The sequence below is a fragment of the Peromyscus eremicus genome, chromosome 17, assembly GCF_949786415.1.
Source record: "Peromyscus eremicus chromosome 17, PerEre_H2_v1, whole genome shotgun sequence".
NCBI classification, from domain to species: domain Eukaryota; kingdom Metazoa; phylum Chordata; class Mammalia; order Rodentia; family Cricetidae; genus Peromyscus; species Peromyscus eremicus.
Window position 1 is genome coordinate 40,420,497 of NC_081433.1, and position 26,482 is coordinate 40,446,978.

Below are 26,482 nucleotides of genomic sequence, written 5' to 3' on the forward strand. Positions count from 1 at the left end.
TGAGAGTTTCGTACAGTGTTTTGATTGTATTTATACCCCTCATACAACACTTCCCAGATCCACCTCTACTTCCTTATCCAAGTGTCTCTTAAAACAAACAAACAAACAAACAAACAAACAAAAACAGGGCGGTGGTGGTGTACGCCTTTAATTCTTTAATTCTCTGGAGGCAGGTGGATCTCTGTGCATTCAAGGCCAGCCTGGTATACAGAGTGAAGGACACACAAGGCTACAAAGAGAAACTCTGTCTCAAAAAACAAACAACAACAAAAGATCCATCAAGACAGACCTGTACTGTTTATATATTCTTGGATGTATGGACTTTAAGTGGATCATGGTGGATTTACCAGGGGCTACAGTCTTAGAGATAATTGTCTATCCATCTCCCAGTATCTAATAATGACCAATAGCATCATAGCTAGGGGTGAGATTGCATGCCCAACTCCCTTTTTACGTGTTGGAATTTGGTCTGACTTAACCTCGTTCAAGTTTAGTGTATACATTCCCAACAACTGTTATGAGCTGTAGGATTGTTGTTAAGAATTCAGCTGATTATGATAAAGCAATACCTGGAAAAATTAAGGCATTCTTCTAGAGATTAAGCCAAATCTCAAGGAGTATTTGGTGTTATTTGGCTTTTAATATATCAACTGTTTCCTGCTATGAATTTTGTGTATGCTCATAATTTCCCCAAGAATTTTTAACAGTGTATTTTACCTGAAATTCTTCTCAAGCATCCTAGGCCTAGGAGACAGGTGAACTTAGGTGCATAGCTTTGTTTCTTGCACAAATGAAGCTCAGACCCTCCTTTCTCTCATAGCTCAAATGGCATTCCAGAGCAATTGATTCAGAACAAAAGGATATTTGTATACCAGATGCAGTAGTTATGAGGCAGGGTTCATAGCTCTGAGCAGAGTCACCCTACCCTGCCAGTATATGGAGGCATAGGAAAGTAGAGGCAGTTTCATTTTAGTGACTTATAGACTCTTTTACCTAACCACCTGTAAGTTTGTAGTTTGAGCACATTTATGATAGACTCATAATGTTTCACCTAACCACCTATAAGAATGTATTTTGAGCACATTACTTCCCTTCCTGACTTATTCCAGGCCTTATCTGACCCCACCTTCTCTATTCAACTCCCTTTTTGGGTTGCAAATAAAGATGGCTGTCACAGCTCTTATAGGGACCTTGGAAGCTTTCATTGTATGGTAAGAGCCAGGCTGCTGGTAAGGGTGAGACCAGTTCTCGAGAGGAAGGGGAAGGAGCTAAGACAGAGAAGACTGAGGATGAAGATGAGGACAAGGAGGGAGGTGGAAAAAAGTTAGAGTTAGTCCATGGGAAGAAGACTATCTAAAACTTGTACCTTTCACAGAAGAAACAAGATCTCAAAATATCCCAGAATTCCATGGCTGTTTTTCATAGTCAGGTTTTTTTTTTTTTTTCTGTCATTACAGAATCCCTGATCATAGGAAGATTATAAACAATACCAGTTTATTTAGGTCATGTCTTTGAAAGCTGGAGCATACAAAACTGAGAGACCACATCTGTGAAGATGTTTGTGCTAAGACATAACAGGATAGAATTGTGTGTAAGTCCCAATAAGACAGAAGGAAGTATAAGGGCCAACTATAAATTGTATTAGGAGTTGACTGAGAAATTTAACACATTTTGGCTTTAAACAATTCATGAAGCCATGGACCTCATGGCTTAATCACTTCTTAAGAGTCCTGTCTCATAAGACCCTTACACTGACAAGGAAATTTTAACAGGAATCCAGAAAAGCATAGACTATAACAAGTGTTAATCAAATGTAAGATAAGCTATAATGAATTTTTATAACTGTCACACTAAAAGAGACATGTCAGTGTGATTAACAGAGCTTAAAATGTACACGACAAAAAATTAGATTTTTTTTCCTCCAACAATGATGACCTTAGCTACCACTGAACTACACTACAAAGAATGTGTGCAGGCACATTATTTCTACAGAAATGCAGATTTGGTTGCTCCCATCTTGTAATGAGATAACTAAGTTCTAGTTCTCATTGATGTGTCTTAGTAACATGAAAAAGAATCAGATCTTTCCAGAAGACTAGGGGATTACTACAAATCAAAAGCCCTCTCTGTGGTCTTCTCACTGAGTGAGTCTCATTTAGACAGTTCTCAAGCCATCTTTGCTTCTTCTGAAAACTCATTTGTCAGTCCTCCTCCACTAACTAATGCCAACTTGAATATTACGATTTACAAATCGTTGGCATCCTTCCACCATGACAACACTTGAAACATTTGCTATCCAAAGGGCAATTGTATGATCTGGACTTGAACCAAAGCTGATAAAGAATGTTCTTGAAATCACGGTGTGATTAAAACAAATAATGATACACTGGAGTCAGCCTTTCTTCTCTGGAGTTTGTTCTTCTTTCACTTAATAAGGCAGTTTTTTCTCCACTACCAAAGCTCTGCTGTGTAACAAATTACCCCCAGAGTGACATCTCAATATATTCTTTACACAGGAGATCAGGAAGACTACATCATTTGGTCATGCCAAACACAACACATGGATAAGTCCCTGAGTAAGTGTTGTCGTTTATGAGTGTGGACCCCTTCAGACAAGATATGAGGTTCACCCTGGTGTCTTTCTGTCCATCTGTCTCTACTTATAGCTCTGGCAGTCAGTAATGAAGGAGGAAGGTGAGTGCAGCTGTAACTCTGCCATAGCTAATCTTTGACATTTTCAAGAGTGACATATTCACTTCCCATTTACTGTGCCTGTGGAGACACTGTTATGGGAAGCCAGAGATTTATGCTGCTCTACAAACAACATCGCATAACTTGAAAAAACAAATGACACCTGTCTGGTAGTTCACCATGTCGGATGATTAATGTCACAGTTTTTGCAAACAAGGGACTGATTCATCCGTTTCCATCTTCCGAAGGACTCTTGGGTGATGGCAAGGTGGAACTTCCATCTGCTCTGTGTCATAGAAGCAAGCATGCTTATAATGATGGTATCGAATGTACATTTGGACCTGTCCACTGAGCATTAACCTTCAGCTCTATGGTCTGACTACATACAAATACCACTGAACAAAGCTATGAGCTGAATGCTCTGCCGAGAAACTGGCTCAGGCTGCATAAACTAATTGAAAGAGCTATCATTTTTGTCTCTCTGGCCAGTAAATAATTACTGTAAGTCAATATAAATCCACATCAATAGATAGTCACATAAAACTTTAACTGTAATACTTGACCTTGCCTAATTTACAGGAGAAAATAAAATATCCTATGGGGGAAAGACATTATACTAGACCATAGATATATACTTGAATTTAATATTTAAAATGTTCTCTGACTACTTTATTTTTAAATCGTTGGTGTATCAGGATAAAATACAATTTCCAATGGAAAAGAACAATGTATTTTAATCCAAGTAGTGCATCTAAAGTTTTAGAAGAGTAAATAGTCCATAAAATTTTTAAATATAAATTATCTTATTGGAACACTATTACCTTATGCATCATTCTTAATAATTAATAATGTAGGCTCTGGAGCCCTGAGTTGGATTAAAGTAGCAGTTTAATGATTTCTGGCAGAACAAAACAAGAAAAATATAACAAACTTTGCCTGTGTCAAGTCTCAGTTATTAAATGAAGGTGTTAGAAATGTATGCCATAGAGTATTTTGAAAGATTAGAAGTTTGAAGACATCACTAATAACAATGCCTAGCACATAATAGGGCCAATCAATATAAAGTATTAATCTTTTAATACTGCTTTTCTGAAAGTGTGGGTGCTCAGGATTTAAAATATGTGGGTTTAAGAACATATACCAAGAGACGACATTTAGTAACTTGTCTTTGATAACACAAAAAGGTCAACAGAACTATTTTTTAGATGTAGAAAAATATATTCCCCATAGGAGTCTCATTTCATAGTTATATCAGCTAAAATACCTATATAGTCAATAAAATTTGAAAAGCCAGAGAATCATTAATCTAATATTGTTTCTCACATGTATGCCATCTTATTTTGGCAGAGGTACATGAAGAGCGTACTAGACTGATTAAAAATATTGTATTTTTGGTATGCATGGAATATCTATTTTAGAGGGTCAAATAGATAAAAATTCCAATGTCACATCACTTCCATATGATGAAACATAATACTGTGCTATAGCCAAAAGTTTTTATAGTCTAGGGGTGGGGATGACTTAGATTCTCAAGGGATTTGGTGGTGATTTTATATGATGTTTCTGCTCTCTTAGAGCTTACAATATGAACAGAGAAAAAAGAGGCAACAAATTTTAAAGAAGTATTTTATTGTACATACAAAAGGAAGACATTGAGGAATATTTCCTCAGAAAGGAAGATAAATGTTTTAAGATTTGGATGGTAACTTTTTTGTTAATTAGAAAATGAGGGTAAGACTTGCTGTGCTTAATTCATTAGGAAGCTATCACTACTGGGACTGCAAAAGAGGACAGTGGCTTTTGGATACAGATGTGTCAGCAGAAAAGGGCAAAGATTAAAAATGCACATTTAAAATAATTATTAAACATTGAATCAAGAAATGCAGTGGATGTGTTATATAGCTACTTCTTCCAAATTGCAAGGGCTCTCTTTAATGGGGAAGAGAACTGTAAAAGCCAGAGGAAGTTGATGATACAACAAATCTCAGGATGTTCATGAAATCTATAAGGCTCTGGAGCATCAGAAAGCTATGCTATATATAAGACCCTTCTTAGAAGATCTATAACTTTTTAAAAAATATACTGTGAAAGAAGTCACTCTTTTATATGAAGTACTATAATTCTATAGATAAAGTTTTTGTGATTTGCCCAGTCTCATGATGATACAGGTGTCTTTCAGTCATCTGTGATCCTGTATATACTCCTAATATACTCATTGACTCACCAAGATAGACTCAGGGAAAATAATTTTGCTGATCTATCATTGGTATCATCTCCCAGGTAAATAGATGTTTGCTCACAGTTCCTCAGGAAAAGTCGTGAAACAGATTGCTATTGGAATTGAAAGAACAGAATCATTATGATACAAAGGTTACTGGCTTGAAAAATATCCCGATGATAATGAGCTTGCAAGAGATGAGTCAGGAATCACAACAAGTTAGAAAGATCTGGGAGATACTCAAATAGATTTAAGAAGCAGACAAAGATGATATTCTTCAACATGAGTGTGTATGGAATTCAATTCTTTTTCCCCACAAAGTATATTTAAAAGTGAATGGTAAAGCATTGATCACCTAGAGAGAGACAGAGTAGAGAATGACATATAGACTATACTGTAGATAATTCATTGACAGATGACCATAGTGAACTCTTCTATCTTCTGGTGCAAAATATTTACTATCTTCCCCGAGAGGAAATTTTACATATTCAATAGAAATGCATCAATAATATAAAAATCTCTCCTGGTGCTGATTTCTATATGACATAAGTTCAGTTTCCTTTTATTATAAACATGTAAAAAATACTGTTGAGTTATGTCTTAGTTGTCCATATTATTTTTCAGAGCTATAGTTACGAAGCTCTGATATACATATTATTATATTTTTAAAACATGAATAGAGTTTGGCTTTAATATTTAAAAATAGAGGGGTTTTCATTAATGGCATTTGGCACATATAATGAAAGTGTATTTTAGTATTTCTTAATGCCTAGTTTTTAATCCTTAAAATTCAAAGCTTCAAACCCCTCCGTATTCCTCCCTGTGTGTAAAAGCCGAGTGAACGGAAAATGGAAGTTTAAAAAGAAAATATTTCCATGGTATTTGAAAATGTAAAGAAAATATCAGTGAGGCTGAACCATCACATGGCATAAAAGTGCTTGATAAGCTTATTTTGGAAATATTAGCATAATGGAGTACAATCAATAGAATCAAATAATTACAACAAAATCACACAATTCCCATCAGCACACATGTGCTGTACATGTTACACAAGTTACTCCCCTGTAAAATGTTTAATTGCATTCTCATGTAAGGCAATTCATCAGAAAATAAGACTATCTCATTTTACTCTTGAGAGCATTTCAGAATTTATCCTACAGCAGCAGTATTAAAGAGGGAAATCTCAATTTCGTTCAAGACCAAGGACTGGCACATGGAATATGTAATGTATTATCACCTTCCAATTCATATACTTCCTAACCTAAAAGCTGTAAGGGAAGGTTTAAAGAACAACAAATACTTGGTGGTTTTCAAATGAGAAACTGACAAATAAATAGCAAAAAGAAAAAAAATGACATTGAAATTACCATTTACTTGTTTTTAAAACTTTTAATGTGTGTTTATATAATTGTTAAATTAAAACAAAGACATTATTTCAATAGTAAATATTTTAGAAAATTAATGAATACCTCAGAGATGCATTTTAGCATCAAATAATTGCACATCAACTTATGGATCTATTTCAAAGTCACTAGGTTATTAGTCCCTTCTCCCATCCCCGTAGATTATGCCTGCAAGGACTATGGTATGTACTTCACATGAGCCAGAGAATCTACTTATTTTTACTTTTTTCAACATCTACTAGAAAAAAAATTTATGAATAAAAACTTTTTGTTATTACTAGATGATTCCAAAGTCAGAGAATTAAAGGTTTATCTTGTGAATTCCCTCAATGGTGAACTTTCTTTTTCTTTCTGTCCCTAATCTATTTGTTTTAACAACACTTTAGAAGTTAATAGAATGTTTGGTGAATAGCAGTCTCTCCATAGGTTTATTCTTCTAAGCACAATAGCTATCAATTTAATCACAGCTCCAAAATGACATAAAATAAAACTAATTTAATTACTTTTAGCAATGGCCACTAGACTCATTAAAATGTTAATAGAGCTTATAATTATTAAATTGCTTAATGATTGCTAATAAGAGCAAATGACAAAATAAATTTTAAGTACAAAACAAAAATGCCCTCAGGTAATTTTTCTCAGTTTCAGTCATGTTGGATATTGTTATATCCACAAATACATGGCAGAATTGAGACTCACAGTCAAGGGCAAAACATCTAGGATTACTCTACCAAAGCCAACCACTCGCTTCTGAGAAAATTTAACTAATTATTTCAATATAGTAGGAAATTAATTAATATCAGCAATATTAGCAAAAATGAAATCCTGATTTTTGTTAGCTATAATTTTCTCAGCAAATGAATGCATTCCACTGTGTTTTTATCACAACAAAGTGAGTCTTGATATATTGGAAAATCTACAGTTGTCCTTTTTATGTTTTCATTTTATGATTTGCCACAGTAAAATTCTAAAGCAAATTATATATGCTTCTAAGCCATTACATGAATTAAAATTAATTTTATTTTTATATAGTAGGCATATTTAGAACCATTTTAAACTTTAGCTGAATGGATAATCCTTTGGAGGATGACTCCTACTGCATATTGGGAGTCAGTAAATATATAAATGGCATATCTTTATCAACCTTTAAACATTATTGGATACTTGATATTCATTTGGCTGTCAGCTCCTCTGTTGAATACATAAACATAAACAAAACCGGTATTTATCACTCCCTTTGGAAAGCTCATAAAACGAAGTCATGTTTCTGTGTCTCAGCTTAGGCAATAATAAAGGGAGGTTTATTTTCCAAATTTCTCTTTCTCAAAATACAGGAGGAGCCAGACATTGTGTTGCATGCTTAGAATGCTAGCACTCAGGAACATGAGGCAGGATGAAAATGAGTTCAAGGCCAGGCTGGGATAGATGGTAAGATAGTATCTCTAAAATAGAAATGAGAAAATTTTGGTGACCTTGAAAATAGATAATTTTTTTTTAATTTAATGATTTTAGTGAGCATTTATGTATTGTTTTATGTTACAGTTTTTTTTTGTCTGAAGCAGTCAATGATTTTCTTAGTAGTGCAATGCTAACCACCAGCAGGGTTCAGACTGGTGACTGAGCCTAGATTTGAGCTATTATGTTTGACATTCGCTAGCTTTGCCGAATGGAGGCAGTTGTGAAGTACACAGTCAACACACACATTGATGCCTATCTGAACTGGACTCTCTATTCCACCTTATTTCTTCCTTTCTGCTGTTTTTGGCTACTTCCAATCCCTGTGGAAAAAACACTCTAGTCTTCCTTCCTACCCAGGGCTGCCAAACTTGTTTTTCTAACACTTGCTGTAATAGGTACCATAGTTTCAAAGTTGAAACTTCCTCAAAGGCAGATATGGTAACGCTTTTAGTCAGATTGTCACACTTAGGATGTCATGAAATGCCTGATATACGTGACCTTGGAAGACATTTTAAGTGGCCTCAAATGGGATTGTGGGAGCCCAGTGGGGATTTTTGTTTGTTTGTGTGTGTGTGTTTTACTTTTTTGGTGTTTTGCTTTCTACTCTGAGGTGAATGGCTGGTTCTGACAAAAACTTCTACTGTGATACTGACTGAACACAGACTAAAAGCAATCAGACCCAATGACCGTGGAATAAGATCTTCACAACTGTACAGCAAGGTAAATCGTGTGCCCTTATAAACTGATTGTCTCAGTCATTTCCTAGAGTGATAGAAAGCTGATTCACCACATTTCTCTCCCAGCACTTCACTGAGTTGCCTCATCAGTCAGGTGTAACTCACAAGATTCCTTTCAGGGAATTCTAGATGAAGAAGCCAATGACCCTATACCTCAGACAACTGAACGTATTACCCAACTCTCTTTTATTTCTATCGCGTGTCACTGTCTTCAACTATTTTATATGTTTGGATGCAGGTTTAATATGTTTCCTTTCAGCATATTAGATCCTCCAAGGGAGAAGATCCACCTGTCTTGTGTGCTGCCTCAGCCCCTAAGCTAAAAGCACATGTGTAGTGTGGGTAACCATGTGTGTCTGATGCCTATTGGGAAACTATGAGGATAAGGGGAAGTGAGGAACAGTTTTTTTCACTGTGTTATCTTGGACTATTGAGCTCCCTCCAAAAACACATTTTAATGTTTGGTGTACATGCCCTATGGTCGCTTTTATCCTCTCTGAAGTTTATCTTCTTAAGTTTCAATCCATTTGTCCTGACCTGAAGAGAATTTTAATAACTCCTAATAACTCCGGTTTCTCTAAGTTCTCACTGTAGAACATGTCTTCACATCAGCTACATAAAACTGTTGAGAGGGGAAAATTATATCACATAGTTAAAATTACGTTGAAATGGTCCTTACCAACTAACTAGGGACCAGTGTGCATTAATTAATCTATAAATACTATGTATTGTGACTGCTACAATTTTTTAGAAGCTAGATTTAAAAAAAATATTTTTGGTTATGTTAAAAATGTAACTTGAAACTTATGTTAATTGGCCTTAAGTGTACCTTTCATCTGTGGTATGGTCATATCATTTTGTAGTAGAACTCTGGAGTATGATTAATCAATTTGTTAACAAAGAGATTAGTTATATGCTTTTGTCACCCTCCACTTATAGATATTGGGTGAGGAAGTACAAGGCTGTATAGCTACATAATGTAATAATAAGAGTGTTTACATCATTATCTCATAGGCACATACTTGGACAAAACTGAAAGATAAAAACTCTCTGGAACATATGACGTTAGAAATAATAAAATAAGTCTATTTCTAGCCACATAGACAGGCAATGAAATTGCAAGCTCCATCATGTTTGCCCTACAAGGTGGGCCTTTGAGGATGTGGGTAGTTAAATCTCCATGGACCATTAACTGCTGGCCCCTGTCTGGCATTGTCAGCAAGGATGCTGCATGTAATCGCTCACATCAGGAGTCACACACGTGGCTTCTCTGAACTGCAATGATGTTTCAACAACTCACTTCATTGGGTCACTGATCAACCATCAAGCAGGAGTTTTTTAACATGGCCCTGTTTGAGACTGCAGCCAAAGAATAATGAGTTATGAACTCTAGTCATGGCCAGCAATCATTCTCCTAAGCTGTTAAATGCCATAACGTATGGCTGTTGCTAGCTGAATGGAACATATGTAATTCAAAAGTAAAATCCACATATGAAGAAAATTTGGCTTTTACATATGGTTTGTTACACTAATACTAATTTTGCTTTTTTAATGAACTAATAGAAAGCTAACAAAAATGTCAATAGGGTCTTCTGTTTGCTTTCTTGTTAAATGAAATTTTAAGTACGAAATAACTGAGATTCAAATTCATGATACCTTAAGGTACATCTTTCAAACTTTCAAATAATAGCACCATTTCAAAAAAGGCCATTGTGGATGAAAGGGGGCATGAGAGAAACAAAGACATTCAGCTTAGGACACTGGAAGTAAACTAACAGATACATAGATTGCCTATGAACACCTAGTAGACCACTAATCCTGCCAAGACCCCTGAAATGAAAGGTTCCAGAATGTGCATCAATGGATCATGTAAAACACCCAGAATGCACTTGCATATCAACATATGTCGGAGGTAAATTTTACCTATTCCCTCTGGGAGTTTTCTTTGTTCTATTTTTAAGGCTAGATCTGAGAACTAAATTTTCAACAAGCAGAAACATGTACAAATACATTTTTGTATGTTTTATATGGCATTGGACCTTTTGTAAGGGAATAAATAACTAAAGATATAATTAGAATTTAGAATTATGGTGGTTTGAATGAAAATGGACCCCATAGACTCATAGGGAATGGCACTATTGGAGGTATGGCCTTGTTGGAGGAAGTGTGTCACTGAGGATGGGCTTTGAGGGTTCAGAAGCTCAAGTCAGGCCCAGTGTCACTCTCTTTTCCTGTTGCCTTCAGATCCAGATGTAGAACTCTCAGCTACTTCTCCAGCACCATGCCTGCCTGCATGCTCTCATACTTCCTGCCATGATGATAATGGACTGAACCTCTGAACTGTAAGTCAGACCCAGTTAAATGTTTACCTTTCTAAGAATCGCAGTGGTCATGTGTCTCTTCATAGCAATAGATATCCTAAGACAAGTATGTATATACAGAAATTGACACAGGGTAGTAATAAATATAAAAATGTGACAAATTAAAGAGTGACTTCCTGGGTTTGCAAAGCTGGCAGAAAATTAAATGTGTCCAGAGAGAGATAAGGGATAGTTAACAAATGTTTACATAGATATTTCTGAGTCTCAATGTGTCATCCTTGATTTTAAAAAATAATTATGTATTCCTTCTGACATAGGAAAATCATCTTTCCAATGAGAATAATCTGATTTAAAAAAAAAAAAAAGGAATCTGATTTTTTTTTTTAAAAAAGGAATGTCAGGATGATCTTTATGTACTTACCACTTTTCAAGTGCTTTTTAATTCAAATTATGCTGGGATGACATACTTTGTGGTTGAAAGATTTTGCTCTCTCAGTTAATATCTTTGTTCATCTTTTTTAAAAAAAACAACAACAATGAGTAGAGTTAGACCATGCCATTTCTGAGAATTCTAATTCAGGCTATATTTGTATAGAATAAGGTGTGTTGCCATTTTAAAATTGTATTTTCTTTTAAAAATTTCTAAGTTGCCTTTTTCAGTGGTTTTTCTCTTCTTGTGACTTCACTAAGAAAAAAGATTAGACAGATACTACCTGGCCCCTGTACTTGGTAATTCAAGTGATTCTTTCTAGAGGAGCAAAAATTAAAGCCATTAGCAAAAGGGCAAATGCAAGGTAGTTGTAAAGGACACGCAAGGTTCTCTGTTTGTGTGTTGTGTTATCAAATGTCAGCAAGGTGCTTAAACTAATAAAGGGAGCCAAAGGCAATGTGGGTCTTATCTTGAGGCTGATTTTGGGGTTTTGTTCTAATTTAAAGAAAGGAAAACAAAAGAAGATCGCACAGAAATATGCATCAGACGGAAAGGCCTTTAGTTCCCTTGGGCGACTGAAGTGTTTGCCTTACCTGATTGTATTTCAGGCATATGTGGAGAGAGATTCACAGATAATTTTCAAAGTTAGTGAAAGAAACTTGACATCCAAGAGGTGAAGGAAGCTGACTTTTCTGAAAGAAAAATGTGCACAGAAGCACAAAGGAAACATAACTCGAATATTTTAATATAAGCAATAATAATTATTAGAAGAAATGGGCTGTCATTTTGATTTTGAAGAATTCTACTATTTGGGAGGACATTAAATGCAGAAGCAGTAACTACATGAAAAAGGAAGGATCTACCAGTTGGCAAAGACACATAACTATCCAAATACATCACCTAGCAAATCTTAAGTCATATAAGAACTCTCTTAGTTATCAACATTTAAATGCAAACCAATCTAATTTAGCAAATGCAGATACATCCTCCTGCAAGGGAAAACATCCTGAATGCTTTGAATAGGACCTTTACTCAGAAACCACTTTCTTTGTATTACCCGAAAAAACGACTTTAATTTGTTTCCAGCTGTGAGTTGGTACAGCACCCCATAATGGAATCAAAGGGAAGAAGCATTTGCTTTTGAGTCTCTATTTCTACAGTGTGTGTCAGAGTTCTACCGATGAAGCGCTCATCCATCCACACCGCCTTGCAGCAGGGAAGCCGCGGTCTTCTTGCTTAAAAGATGTTTTGTAGCAGCCTTGGGAACAGCTGCAACCACTCCAGAAATGAAAACGCTCAGGGAAAGAGTGCACATGTATATCAAGTTCAGATCTGTTTACACCAGCCACAAGCAGGAGAGCAGTGCTATGCAGCCGGGCTGCCTCTGCACTCCTGGAAGAAACCCAAAGGAAAGAAGGAGACCATTTAATGAGACACCATAGTGCTTCCACTACTCAAGGCCAGACGAGGCAGGTTGCTCATATTCCCAGAATCCCTGTTATCTCCCCCTGCTGCTTGCGCATCCTGTGCATGTTTGGCTGACAGAGGACGGCAGTTTCAAAATCCATGCCTATTGCCAGAAATGGGAAATGCCTCCCTTCCTAAGCCCCAATCTAAGGCAGAAAATAATCAGTCTCTCTAGTTTTCATCTTCTCTACAGAAAGGAGACAAAAAAGTTGTCCAAGTTTGTTTGTAGCGTAGCAACATATAGAGTGCAGACTGGTATAAGATCTCCCTGTTCCTGCCTGACATCCAATTGTATGCCTGCAATGAAAATCAATCCGCTGTGGACCTGGGGTAATTATGGCTGAGAGGAAAAGGGTGAAGGGGACAGGTCCCAAGGTATTCATCATTTCTTTTGCAGATAATTCACAACCCAGAAGTCAGTCAGTTAAATTAAAAAATCTTAAAGTGGGCTGGTGAAACAGATGGAGTTGTAACATCCACATGACATGAAGTTGTAAAGCTGAGGAGACAGATTCCCAGAAACAAGAAGGGAATGCTACAATATGTTGGAGGAGTCCCTTAGAATAGGGCTTGTATCCGATCACTGCTGCTGTTAAAGGGGCTGATTTAACAAGCTTGATTAATTACTTCCCCGATTCAAAGTTAGCCGACTAAGAGACTCTCATGATAGTCTCGATTGTTCTAACCTCTCAACAGGTTTAAAGTTACTTACTATCCAGGAAATTCTCCGAAGGTTAGTTGGAATGGAAACCCTTGGAAGTTACCCTGATATAACCAAGAAGACCAATGCCTAGGTGTTTCCTGGATTGAATCCAATTAATTACTTCTCTTCACACAATTTTGTGTGTGTGTGTGTATATACCTGTTTGGATACATGCAGTTTTGTGTGCACATGCAGAGGCCAGAGGACTTCAATGCTGTCCCCTCACTTTTCAGCTTGCCCTTTGAAACAGAGAGGGTTCACCATTTTTAGCTGCATTCAGTGGTTGGTGATTCCTTGCCCTCCTCCCGTGTCTGCCTCCCACTCCGGTGACTGCAGGTACCCGCCATACCCAGTAGGACACAGCTCCATATAGAAGCAATTTGACTTATGAACTCATCATGAAATCAGGGAAGGGATCCAAATGCTAAAATTTTTAACAGCTGAATTGTACGTCACAACTTGGAAGAGCTGTCTCTGAACACCTATAAGTCTGAAAATATCCAGAATAAAATATGCTGGAGTGCCTCAAATGGGGAAGAAAAAAGAAAAACACTGAAGCCTTTTATCATCAAGAAGAAGTAGTTAAACGTCTGGAAAAGTTGATTACAATAACAAGTAGTTCTCTCTAATACCTTTCATTTTGTAAAGGTATATGTGTTTTTCTCAGGTAAAATAGGCTCATTTATAAGAAGAAACATGTGAGAAACCACAGTATGAAGTCGCCTCAGCTCAGTGAGGGGCTGTGAAGAGCAAATGACTGAGATATGCTAATTCACCCCAACTAGATGCATTTCCTAGGGAGAACGCTAACCAAATTGTGTAAATAGTATACAAGAAACTGGGGAGAAATCAAACTTGCTTTTCCCTGCCGGCTCAAATTTATTGAGGATGCAACTGTTATTTTTTGCAGGTGAAACACATTAGCTAACAAAGGTGTCATTCCTTTCTCTTAATGCGCTTGGAATAATTTACAAGCTAACAGATTCACCGCTGACAGCTCTCCAATGGCATCACTGTGCCCTCCCCTGAAGCAATGCATCTGTTGAGAAATTTCAGGAATACAGTCCTAGTTCGTTGCCCAGAAGTTATCATTCTGGTAAAGATATTAGGGGTCACAATCCTGCAGGCAAATACTGAGGAATAATTTTCCCTGCCTATGTGTAGCAGTTTGGTCCATCAAAAATTGAAGTTAGAAGAGGATTTAAAAAAAAAAAAAAAAACAGCAACAGGGTTTAGCAGCATTTATACCTAAACATCTGCCTCGTAATGAGGGACAGAGACATACCATTCATCCAGTCCCCAAAATATAGAAATAGTCCTTATACCTTTTCTTATGGGGAGTTATGTTATCTGGCTTAGTTTCATGAGAAGCAAGAAGCAATACACCTAGAGTTCAAGTTCAGCTGGTCAGAATTAAGAAAAGACATGTTCAGTACTTAAGTTACTTTAAAGGGAAGGTTTTTGTTAGAGGATGTCATTGGATCACCCAATGTGCTTTCAAGAAAGCTGAGGAGATGTAACAAAGAACTGCAGGTGGCTTTATGTGCACTAGAAGGAAATATTCTGAGATTCTGATGAACTTCTTTCAACTGCCTTTGTGTTTTCTTCTCACTCACCTAAGAAAGCATTCCTCTGATGCATACGCTACATACAAAGTCACCTTTTAACTCAGCATGCCCAGGTTTTTCTTTTTTCCATTCAAAAGAACTTAACTTGATGGAATGGTTTTCCTCTATTAGGACTTTACACTTGGATATATAGACATAATAAATTGATATGTTTTGATTGCCACAGAAAGGGATATGTTGCCCACTTGAGCAATATGAGATCCACAACATCACTTTGCACACACACACACACACACACACACACACACACACACAACCGAACTAGGAAGCAGTTTTAATCAAACCATGATTATGTTTATTACAAAAGGCTACCTGGTAAAAAGACCTCTGAGCATTTTAGCCATGATTGATTGATTGATTGATTGATTAATATTGACTTTAACACTACTTTCATTGGAAGGGAGTGAAATCTTTCACATTTGCTTACCTGAGTATAATCCAGGTTTTGATAACAGACAAATGAAGTGCCATTATCACACTATGCCATTATTTATATGATAATCAAGAAAATGTAAATGTCTTGCTTTTGAATCTCTTCCTATATAGCTCTATCAATTGATATATGAGGTTACCCAAAAGATTATCTTAGAGACTAGAAAGTAATTTGTAATGGTTTATATATTTACCTGTGTACAGATTTAATACTAATGCTAATATAATGCTATATCAATAGTTTCCTACTTACATAAGTAATTTACTGCTAATAATACTCTAAAGATCTAGTACTCAATGTCTAACACATAAAACACCATCATTATAGTATCTATGTGAGCATAATTATTACATGGTCACTAATTTTTGCACTTATAAATTAATCCCTTCCTAAATGTGGGGATAGATAAGGATGTTTGTTTATCATCACTGGCGAATGGAAATGAGAGGACCTGGTTCTAGTACATTCTTTCTCCAAATTCATCCTGGAGGGGCAATTTATACTCATCCTTCATCCTTTCTTTCTTCCACCTTCTCTGGCTTTCCAAATCCCATTCTGTTACAAATGAGACATTTTCTATCATTTAGTGGCTGGCAAAAGTGCTTCTCCATGCACGTGATCACCTTTGTCTGAGAATGCAAGTTTGGAACTAAGTGACAGCATATATCTAAGGTACTTACATGTAGTATAGAGAAATTTTGAGTGAATATGTACAGTATTGGGTGTCCAGGAAAGACACTTATGTCAAGAATTAATAAGACATCATTTCAGATATATGTGTATCTCAATAATACTATATATGACATGAAATTAAGCATAAATAGAAACACCTATATGTGATTGGAGAAGATCGAACAGTAGAACACAATTTATACTAAATAAACTTGGGAAATAAAATACAGAATAAATCTACAGATTAGCATCTTTATGTCACCAAAACTCTGTAAATTCATTAGGCCTGGGAGTGCCTATACTAATGTCCTTTCCTGAAAATATTTTCATTTCTATTGTTTCTCATACTAACTTTCTAAAAGGAGCGATGATATCTTGAAAAAATTACTATTAATCCCATCCTCTTGAACAGATACATATAAGGCTGACTAGATCATCTTCCATCATATTACTACTGAATATGAACAGAAAATCTCTTTGGAGCTTACAATATACTTGAAAATAACATGTTTAGTGAGCACCAGTATAAGTCTGCAACTTTCTAATACATGCTCACATGCATTCACTTGATCTATGGTGGCTGAGTGAAAAATATTTTCATTTCATATTTCCTGGAGCTTGAAAACCAAACACATAGGAATAATATCTTTGCTGTTTAAAGTAGGTGTGGGATCTTAATCACTAGTATATTTACACACATATTCAGGTGTATGTGTGTGTGTGTGTGTGTGTGTGTGTGTGTAATATTAGAATTATCAGGAAATTTTCTTAAGGTTATAATGTAAAGTATCTATGTGCTGAGATTATAGCCTGACCTGACTTTTCTCATCATAGACTTTTGGAATATTAACTACTGAAGATATTTATGAAGTGACATGAAATACTTCCCAGGTGAAACATTTATTGAATAAAGTATGGATTTAGTCTTTATATTTATAACCATACTAAGAATTAAGACCATGCTTTGCTATTTGATACTGAAATAATTCTCCATTAGTCATCCACAGAGTTAATGGTCTAATACTTCTAAGTATCATGTTTTATTTAACATTTGTTTTGTGTGCCTTCTCAGGACCATCCTAGCTGTATTTATGCTTGACTCCATTAAACGTCTATTATGTGCCCATAATTGCATCAGGACCTGATATATTCGTTTTCTTCCTCTGTTTCCTTCTGAATCAGGCAGCAACTCCTTTGAGAAAAAGAGAAGGCCATCCCACATTAGGATGTCAGTGCTTCTCTAAGATGTCCATTAGGGGGCAGTTAGAGAATAACATCCCACTGATATCAGCCATCCCAGCAGTTTCAAGAGCTACTCACTTGATATGGCCTGCTAATACGTTCTGCCGTTGTTCCATGGCATGTATACGTAGGTACAATGAAGGGAAAGAGAGACAGACAGCGAGAAATATTGACAAAGGCTGAGCGCGACTTCTTTATAGATCAGGACTTTGAAGTCATTTCTGGCTCTTCCTCAGCAAAGGGCCTCTTTGCATGAAGCCGGTGGCAGCTCAGTAGAAAAGGTCAGTAATTTCCTCACCCCGATTCTATTTGACTAGACTCCAGGGGAAGCCACTGGAGCTATAATCCTTTTGCCAGGATGCAATGAATGCAAAGCCTCCACTGTCTCCTCCTGTGGTTACAATTCGTGAAGCCAAATTTGGAGACAAGCTGCAGTCTGCTGTCTGTAGCCAGAATTGTAAATGCACTGCTCAGACAACCTGCTCAGGGAATTCTGTTAACAAAGGTTAAGTGTAAATTGCCCTTTGGATTAGTCTGAACATCACCATTAGAAAACTTGTTGTAGGTAGTGGGTAAGGATAAAAGTTTCAGACATACAAAGCATAGAGGGGGGAAAAAAAAACGCTAAGCAATGCTTTCTTGGAAAATGATGTAGAGGTGTAAGCCTACCCTCATTTTCTCAGTAAATACTTATGAAATGCTTTGCTTAAAAGTTAAGAAATAACACCTTACAACTAAAGAAAAGACAACAGTTCTTTTCAGAAAATAAATTACGAATTATCATTGCTATGCAAAAAAACATTATTAACATATAGATTCCATATTACACAGCAGACGTATACTTTCATCAATATACTAATTCCCCTGAAGATTAGTAACATGATATTTACATTCAAATATAAGTACAGTCAAAAAATTTTGGAAGTTCTCATAAGGCTGACTTTTAAGGCCTGACCTAATTTGAACACCATAGGGAACTGCTATAATTAAGATTCCCTGTCTTTAAAATTTTTATAAAGAATGAATTTTACATTTTGAACATATTGTTACTCATAGACATTTTAATAATGGTAGTGCAAAAGTATAATGAACAATAATGGCCCTTGATGTGTTCACACTCATCCCACTGCTGCTTCCTGGAGGCATCTGCTCTTTTCCCTTAGGTTTCTGGTAGTTACCTTCATATCTCCCAGCTAGTTTCTCTGTTCATTTATATAAATCATTATATATTGTGTTTTCCCTATAATACATAAGAAGTAACTGATCTGGTCTTGCTTCCTGCCTAATTCCTTATTTATTTATTTATTTATTTGGTTTTTCCAGACAGGGTTTCTCTGTGTAGCTTTGTGCCTTTCCTGGAACTCGATTTGGAGACCAGGCTGGCCTCAAACTCACAGAGATCCGCCTGCCTCTGCCTTCAGAGTGCTGGGATTAAAGGTGTGTGCCACCGCCAACTCCTTCTTTTACATTTTTAATGTTTATCACTTGGCTTCTAATAATATCCTTAAAATACAATTAAGGCTACACTTTTATTATCAAATAATTGACATTCTTTAGTGGATCCATTTTCACTTGACCTTGAAGTACCAGCCCCTGGGGCATGGCCTTGAAGACCTAAAAGGCGGGATTGGGGATTTAGCTCAGTGGTAGAACTGCTTGCCTAGCAAGCTAGCAAGCACAAGGCCCTGGGTTCGGTCCTCAGCTCTGGAAAAAAAAAAAAAAAAAAAAAAAAAAAAAAAAAAAAAAAGACATAAAGGCATGCAGAACAGCATGGGACAGGGCCTCCGTCTTCCAGGACCCTGCAACAATTCACCTATTCTGTTTAATGAGTTGTCTTTTCCAATTCATCTCCTAATAAATTCATTATACCCTTTAAGCAGACTCCCTTTGATTTCTCTGTATAACATTCTTGCTTTTCCTTCATTTCTTTCTTACCTATTTCAGCCACTCAATTTTATTTAGTTGACATTGACACTGGCTTGTATTTTTGCGCTCATGTTGTTTTTAGATTGACTTAAAATATTGAAAAAAATTAAGAAGCACTGATAGCATTTTTAACTATATGACGCCTTTTACTCTAAAGACAAGGCAAGGTATAACTTACATGTTCTTTTCATTTATAAAATGCCAGGATGTTTCTGACATGACAAAGAGATGGTCCAAATCTATTCTTTCCTTTCATTCATTTTCTGTTTGGGAGATGTTTTTGTTTTTATTTTCTGACTTTGATACTATCTGACACTCAGCACTAATTCTCATCCACACTGAATGTGTTGATTTCTGGACATGGTGACAGCAACAGGGGTTACTAAAGTTCAGAGTCTGTTTGCCAAGTGCTAGTCTCCATGATGCTTTCTGAACAAACAGACAGCTATGATACAGAACATTCCTTATTCCTCAGCCAGGACACCTTTATTGGGCGTGGTATCAATGGGCACATTTGGAGTTCCCATCTTCATGCGTGTTTGCATAGTTCTGGGAGAATTCAGGGGGCGTGTTTTTTGAAGCTCATTCCACAGATGTGCTTGTGAATGAAGGAGTATTCTCAAGATGCCACCTTGTTGATGGTCCAAAGGCCCTTCTTGTCATCTTTGCTGTGGTCACTCTCCTGGCTCATTGTTGAAATTAATAGGAAGGATTGTCTGCTCACTTTTACTTAATTGAACAACTTCCAGTGAATTTTCCTTCTAGTTTGGAGGATGAATTACTACTGCCCTGGTATTATTAATTAAATCTTATTGTATATTTATGAATTGTTAGAAGTATAATAGTATTCTTTGTTTTTTCTCCATGTTAAAGAACATCTTGTTACTATTAGTTGTATTGTCTTTCACATTCTCTGTTAACTTTGTTTGATATTCAGTGAACTGTTTCCTTGATACAGGTTAATCTGGTCTGATCAACTCCCAACTAGGACAAAGTGGGAACAGCTTTCCGTCTCTTTTTTAAAATAATTTTTTAAATTTTTAAATTTAAAATTTTTAAATTTAAATTAATTTAAATTTTTAAAATAGTTTTTCCCCACAATTTTGCAAGGGGATGTCTTTCTGTACACTGTGAATATGCGTTGTTCCCTTTGGTTAGTAAATAAGCTGCTCTGGCTTATGGCAAGGCAGCTTAGAGGCAGAGGGAAATCCCAGGAGAGAGACAGGAAAGAGAAAGGCAGAATCTAGTGATGCCATGGCAACATACCAGCAGACTAGTAAAGCCACGGAACATGTGGCAAAACACAGATGAAAAGAAATGGATTAATTTAAGATATAAGAGCTAGCTACTAAGAGGCCTGCCATAGGCCATACAGTTTGTAAATAATATTAAGCCTCTGAGTGATTATTTTATAAGCAACTACAGGACTGTGGGACCAGGCAGGACTGGAGTAACCTTCCAACTACATAATTTCATTGATAAATATGCATACACATAAAATATTATCAGAATCTCAGTTATTATTCTCACTTATACCTCCCACACAATCTCTCTTCCACTGTCTTCCTTTCATGGCTGGTTTTAGTTTTGTTTTTCTTGCAGTGCTTCATTACAGCTGTTTGCATAACCATGGATGAGGTACTTATTTGCTTCAGGGAGGTACCAATGGCTACACCTCTAAGGACTTTGACTTCACCTCCCCCAGCAACTATAAGTCTTTTGGTAAGTGTGGGGTCTCATGAGCTCCTCCTCATCCATTACAGAATGTTGATAGGCAGAGATATGGAAAGAATATTGAAGAGCTGGAAGATGAGCAAAAGTCCTGCAGAAGGGTGTCTTCGGGATGGATTTCCTTCTTAAAACTTCCAGGCAGCTTGAACCTACAACCTGTCGTCTTTGTGTTCTGGAATTGTGCTATTAGGCATTCCAGCTGGGAGTCACTTACTCTGTTTGGCAGGAGAATGTGAGACTGAACATCAGTCTTAAGCACTGCAATTGACTCTGGTAGGATTTCATTACTTTTCCGTTTTGTGTTCTTTGGAACCGTAGTTGAATGTTGGATCTAATAATTGAATCCTCAATATTTCATACAATTCCATAGGTGTCTCATCAGTCCTCTTACAAAATACATATTCAGAAAATTTCCAAAATTTCAAATTTATCGCTTTGACATATTTCCTAAATTTATCAGTCAGTTGTTGTTTTTCAAGTCCTGTTTTCTGATAATCTTCTTTCCCAATCATCTTTTTTGATGTCTATACCAACTTTCACATCCCCCTTGGTTTACACAGTACCTAGGAACAATTTTCAAAAGGTCTGTCATTTCTGCCAGCCTTGCAAGCAAAGTTGCGGGCATTATTTAGCCTACATTACCTTTCCAAAGGGTCTTGATAAAGAAAAACCAGCTACAGGAGATGAAGTGCATCCCTGAGGCACTTCATAGTGATGTTTACTGTCTATCATCACATAGATAACAAGGATTTGTTCTGAAGACTTACGTCCATTGGGGACATTTCCTAAGATTAGAGTTCATATCCTCCAACTGGACTCATTGTATGAGGGGGCTTTCTTGGCCCTCTTTGTACTAACTGCTGGAGATGTGATATGAAGAACTAGGGAAAATAAATTGATGATTCTCTGTCCAAAACCACTGCCTTGAAAATGTAGTAGTCCCAGGTCTCTGACCCAGAAGGCTCCTGTCTTCCTTCGCATTCATGAAACTGACAGATTAGTCAATACACGTAGGGTAAAATTTCAAACCCTTCAGGTTTATACACACATATCATCCTTTCAAGCTCCCCTTCAGTTCCTTTATTGTTGTTCTTTGCACTGGAGTCAATATTTTTTGTGATTAATCCCCATCTTCATAATTTTCTCATACTATTCTAGCCTTTTTCAAATGTCTGATTTTTACTTTTGTTCCTATTTGAGGATTGGGAAGTAGGAAACTTTTCTCTGCAGGTCTTAGAGGGCCTGATACATGCAGAGACTCTGAGGAGCAGAGCCAGGAAGTTAGGTTGTGAGGCATGAATGAATTAGAGAGCCACATAGAAGGAAAGGAAGCCCTTTCCTGAGATTTTATCTGAGCCTCTTGCTAGCTCAGATGCAAGAATTCCAATGTATTTAATATTCACTGTAAAAGTTTCCAATATAGACAATATTCTTTTATATACAGATATTTAATGTCCCACATGTGGAGGCCCACAGAGGCTCCCTAGTAAGAAATTCTGAGCTTGCTTTGCCCAGCAGGGCTGCATAAAAGATGATTTGACCAGGGGCATGGTCACCAGGTGTTTTGAAGTGTCTAAGTTTGGCTGTACCTAGTGCTTTGATCTTGAGAGGAGGAGTTTTTTTTGCCTCTCCCCTTGGCAGTATAAAAAGGTCCATTAGAATAAAACTCTGGACAGTTGGGTATTGACCCAGGACCCTCCTGTAGCTATCCTGTATCTCTGTCTTTCTTGTTGTCCAGGTCTATATTTCTATCTAATACTTCCTCATTCCTCCCACCGCCAAGAATCCTTCAACAGGTCGGAGCTGGGCTCTGCCATAGGGCCTCAAGACCCTGGATAGAGCCTCATGCTTTCTCTAAGACATTTTTTGGGGGACTTTCAAGGAAACAAGGCAATCAGCTTTGTTTAAAATAAAGATATACTTGGTTTGGTTGTCTCTGTAGGTTTCCCCATCAAAATCTTGACACCCCTTGCTCATAGAATCCCTCTTCCTTCTCTTCGACTGAACTCCTGGAGCTTGGCCTGGTGCTTGGCTGTAGTTCTCTGCATCTGCTTCCATCAGTTAGTGGATGAAGGCTCTATGATGACAGGGTAGTCACCAATCTGATTACTGAGATAAGCCAGCTTAGGCACCCTCTCTACTATTGCTAGTAGCCCATTACCTATGATGGGACACCTTACATAGCCTTGATGCAGGGGGAGGGGCTTGGACCTGCCTCAACTGAATGTACCAGGCTCTGTTGACTCCCCATGGGAGGCCTTGCCTTTTCAGAGGAGGGAATGGGGGGTGTGTTGGGAAAAAAAGGCTGGGAGGGGGTTGAGAAGAGGGAAGAGAAGGAGATCTGTGATTGGTATGTAAAATTAAAAAAAATTCTTAAAAAAAAAGATATGCTACCTTTGATAATCCCTGTGATCTAGAGTTTTACCTTCAGTTGTAATTAGGCAGGTGCCCTCAAGAACTACACTGTCATCTTACATAGGTTTTTCCATAGCTCTTTGACACTACTATTTTCAAAAGCCACAGGATCCTATATGTGGCCATTGTAAAGCCAATGAACTACAGCTTTTAGAAAAGCTCAAACTCATGCTTCCAGATTCTATTTTTATCCTAGATCCTCCCCCGGCCTCACTTTCATCCCTGATGCTTAAGGCTGGTGTTGGAAATGTCTGTCTTGGTGAAACACTCCTACACTGTTTCACTCTGACTTTTCCTGACATTATTGTCTGTATCAAGCTATGAACCTAGATTTGCCTAATTAAGGTCTTAAAAGTTAAAGAAATAGCTGCGGCTTAGGGGTGGCAATTGGGGAGGTGGGAGGAGGTGTCATCTTGAAGCTATATGTCTGTCCTTGTAAGTACTGAGAGTTGGAGTCAACAGGAGGTCCAAATCCAAATTGTCAAATATATAGAGCTGGACCGCTGCTCAGCTTCAACATTGCTTCTGGGCTAATGGTTATTAAAGATCTCAGAGAGACTTTATTCTTCTTACCAATCTCCCTGTTCCATATAGTAGAATTTTGGGGGTGCAGTATTCTACACAATGGCAATGTGGACACAGTTGGGCCACTTAGATCTAAGTTAACTCTTTGCTGTTAAGAACATAATGCAACCAAATAAATCTACATACAACCCATCTCTACTTAGAAACAGGTATATCTGCAGTAACATAGGTATTGTTGTTGATATTCAGAATGTTAAGGGCATTGATTATTAAAAACTCATGCGTGAACTCAGAAAGCAGAGATTTGGGTACTCTCTGCAGGGTATGTCGGATCTGCTTGTTTTACTTGTATCTCTCAATCTCATTCATCACATCTAAATCTCTAAATGAAATGAAGAAACCAGACAAAGTTAATGAGAAGCACTACAAACTGCAAATTTAAATGTTCATTGTGCTTTCTTCCCCCCATCTGTTCAGTATCTTGTTTTGCTTTGATTTCTTTCTTTTGAAATGGATGATTTGAGGCACACTTTTGCCTCCAGGTTGTAAGTACAACTTAATTTTTGGAGCATTTTAAACTCTCAACCCGACGATTTGACATCATTTACTGATGAGCTATTAAAGAAAATAACGTTTTAGAATGAGACTGTGTCTCTGTTGTAGCTTTATACTAAAGAATTTTCCCCTAGAACATTCAGTTACATATATTTAAATCCTCTGGAGCAACAGTGATTTTTAAAGCTGCCACTGGTATGTTGGATGATCGACAAACTTGGGGGGTCAGCATGATTTCCTTAATTTCAGGCCATTATCTCTTGTTTTACTCACATTAATCTAAGTAGCTTTTCCACCACCTCCAGCCAGTCCTGGTAGTGCTCTCATTTCAATTAAGACTTCTAAGTGTTTTTAAACCGTCATTTAGCCATATTACACCTTAATTGTTTGTGTTACTCTTCCATGAAATGTTTCCAAATGGTTTTTCCTCTGCCTGAAGGCATGGGAAGCTTGTGTATAAACTCATCAAGTCACGCAGAATTATTTGAGGAATTGCACTGGCCAGCAGGTCTTGTTCCAGAATCTTTATAGCATTATTGTGGTTGTACCGAGCAGCCAGAACTTGATTTCCTGTCTTCTTAAACTCTAACTGATGTGTCAAAATTATATTCATCACCATGGTCTTTTACTATCAGTTTGGACTAGTCTTGGCAGAACATGCATGTGAGGTACTGTTAATTCAGTGTTAAAATTATTTTCTTCATCTATCAGGGTGTATAATCTAAAATAAAACGTATTTTTCTAACATTGATTTTGTTTTTATTAAGTATATGAAAAAGACACATACACATTTCACATTAAACCAATTTATGCCAGTAGGATTTTTTTTTTTTAATGTGAGAGCCACTGACATTAATGTATTTGGTTTTCGTCCTTCAGATCCTTACAGTATGATTTCCTTAATGAAAGAATGTTAGAATTTAACAGGTCACCTTTCTGTTACAGTTCTGATCTGTGTCCCTCTCACTACATACTCTCAGGACTGCACAGGACAAACTTAGTGAATATATCCATTTCTTACTTGACTTCCCTCCCACACTGTTTGAAAGGCCTATATTCAGACTAATACCTATACACGGACATTTAATTTTTACTATGCTTATTAGTAAATAAGTATACAAAATACTAAGTTTCCTTATGTTATTTTCATAGCTAATTTGTTTGTGTTGATTGTCTTCTTTTACTACTCCTTTCTCCATCTCCCTAATTTCCTACCTGCTTGTTATTTTCCACACCAGTGTTTCCCCCCCCCATTTTTATATTATGTGCATTCTATTACCCTTCTTGAAAATCTCTTTCCCTTGGCTTATGGGACCTTTTCTAGTTTGATGATCTATATGTACATTCACTCCTACATAAATTTATAATATAGAAGTTAAAATGAGACCTGAATATGTGACATAAGATATGTCGTTTGTCTTTCTGGCCTGAATTACTACACTTAATACATTTTCCAGTTCTATATACCTTCTTACAATTTTCATAATTTCACTTTTATTTGTGGCTGAAAAAAATTTCACTCTGTTTATGTACTGCATTTCCATTATTCATTCATCTGTGCATGGACATCTAGAGCGGTCCTATATCCTTGCCATTGTTAATGAGACAGCAATAAACTCAATGTACAAATATCTCTATGTGTATACCCAGGATCTACATATATGGTTGTGGCATAAATTGTATTAATAAATTGTGTGCTTGTTGAGAGCAGACTCTGAAAGCAGATAGGTCCCTTGTTCTCACACAGCATGCTTATATCAAGGGTCCCAAGAAATTCTGTGTCCTGGGGAAAGCTGGTCCCTGTTCCTGCTGCAGCAAAGAAGCAAGGTATTAAATTATGACACTGTCGAGCATAACTAGAAAGCAAACAATTTCCACACATGGTTCATACCATGGCACCAGAATGCTTTGATGGGAATGAGAAGTG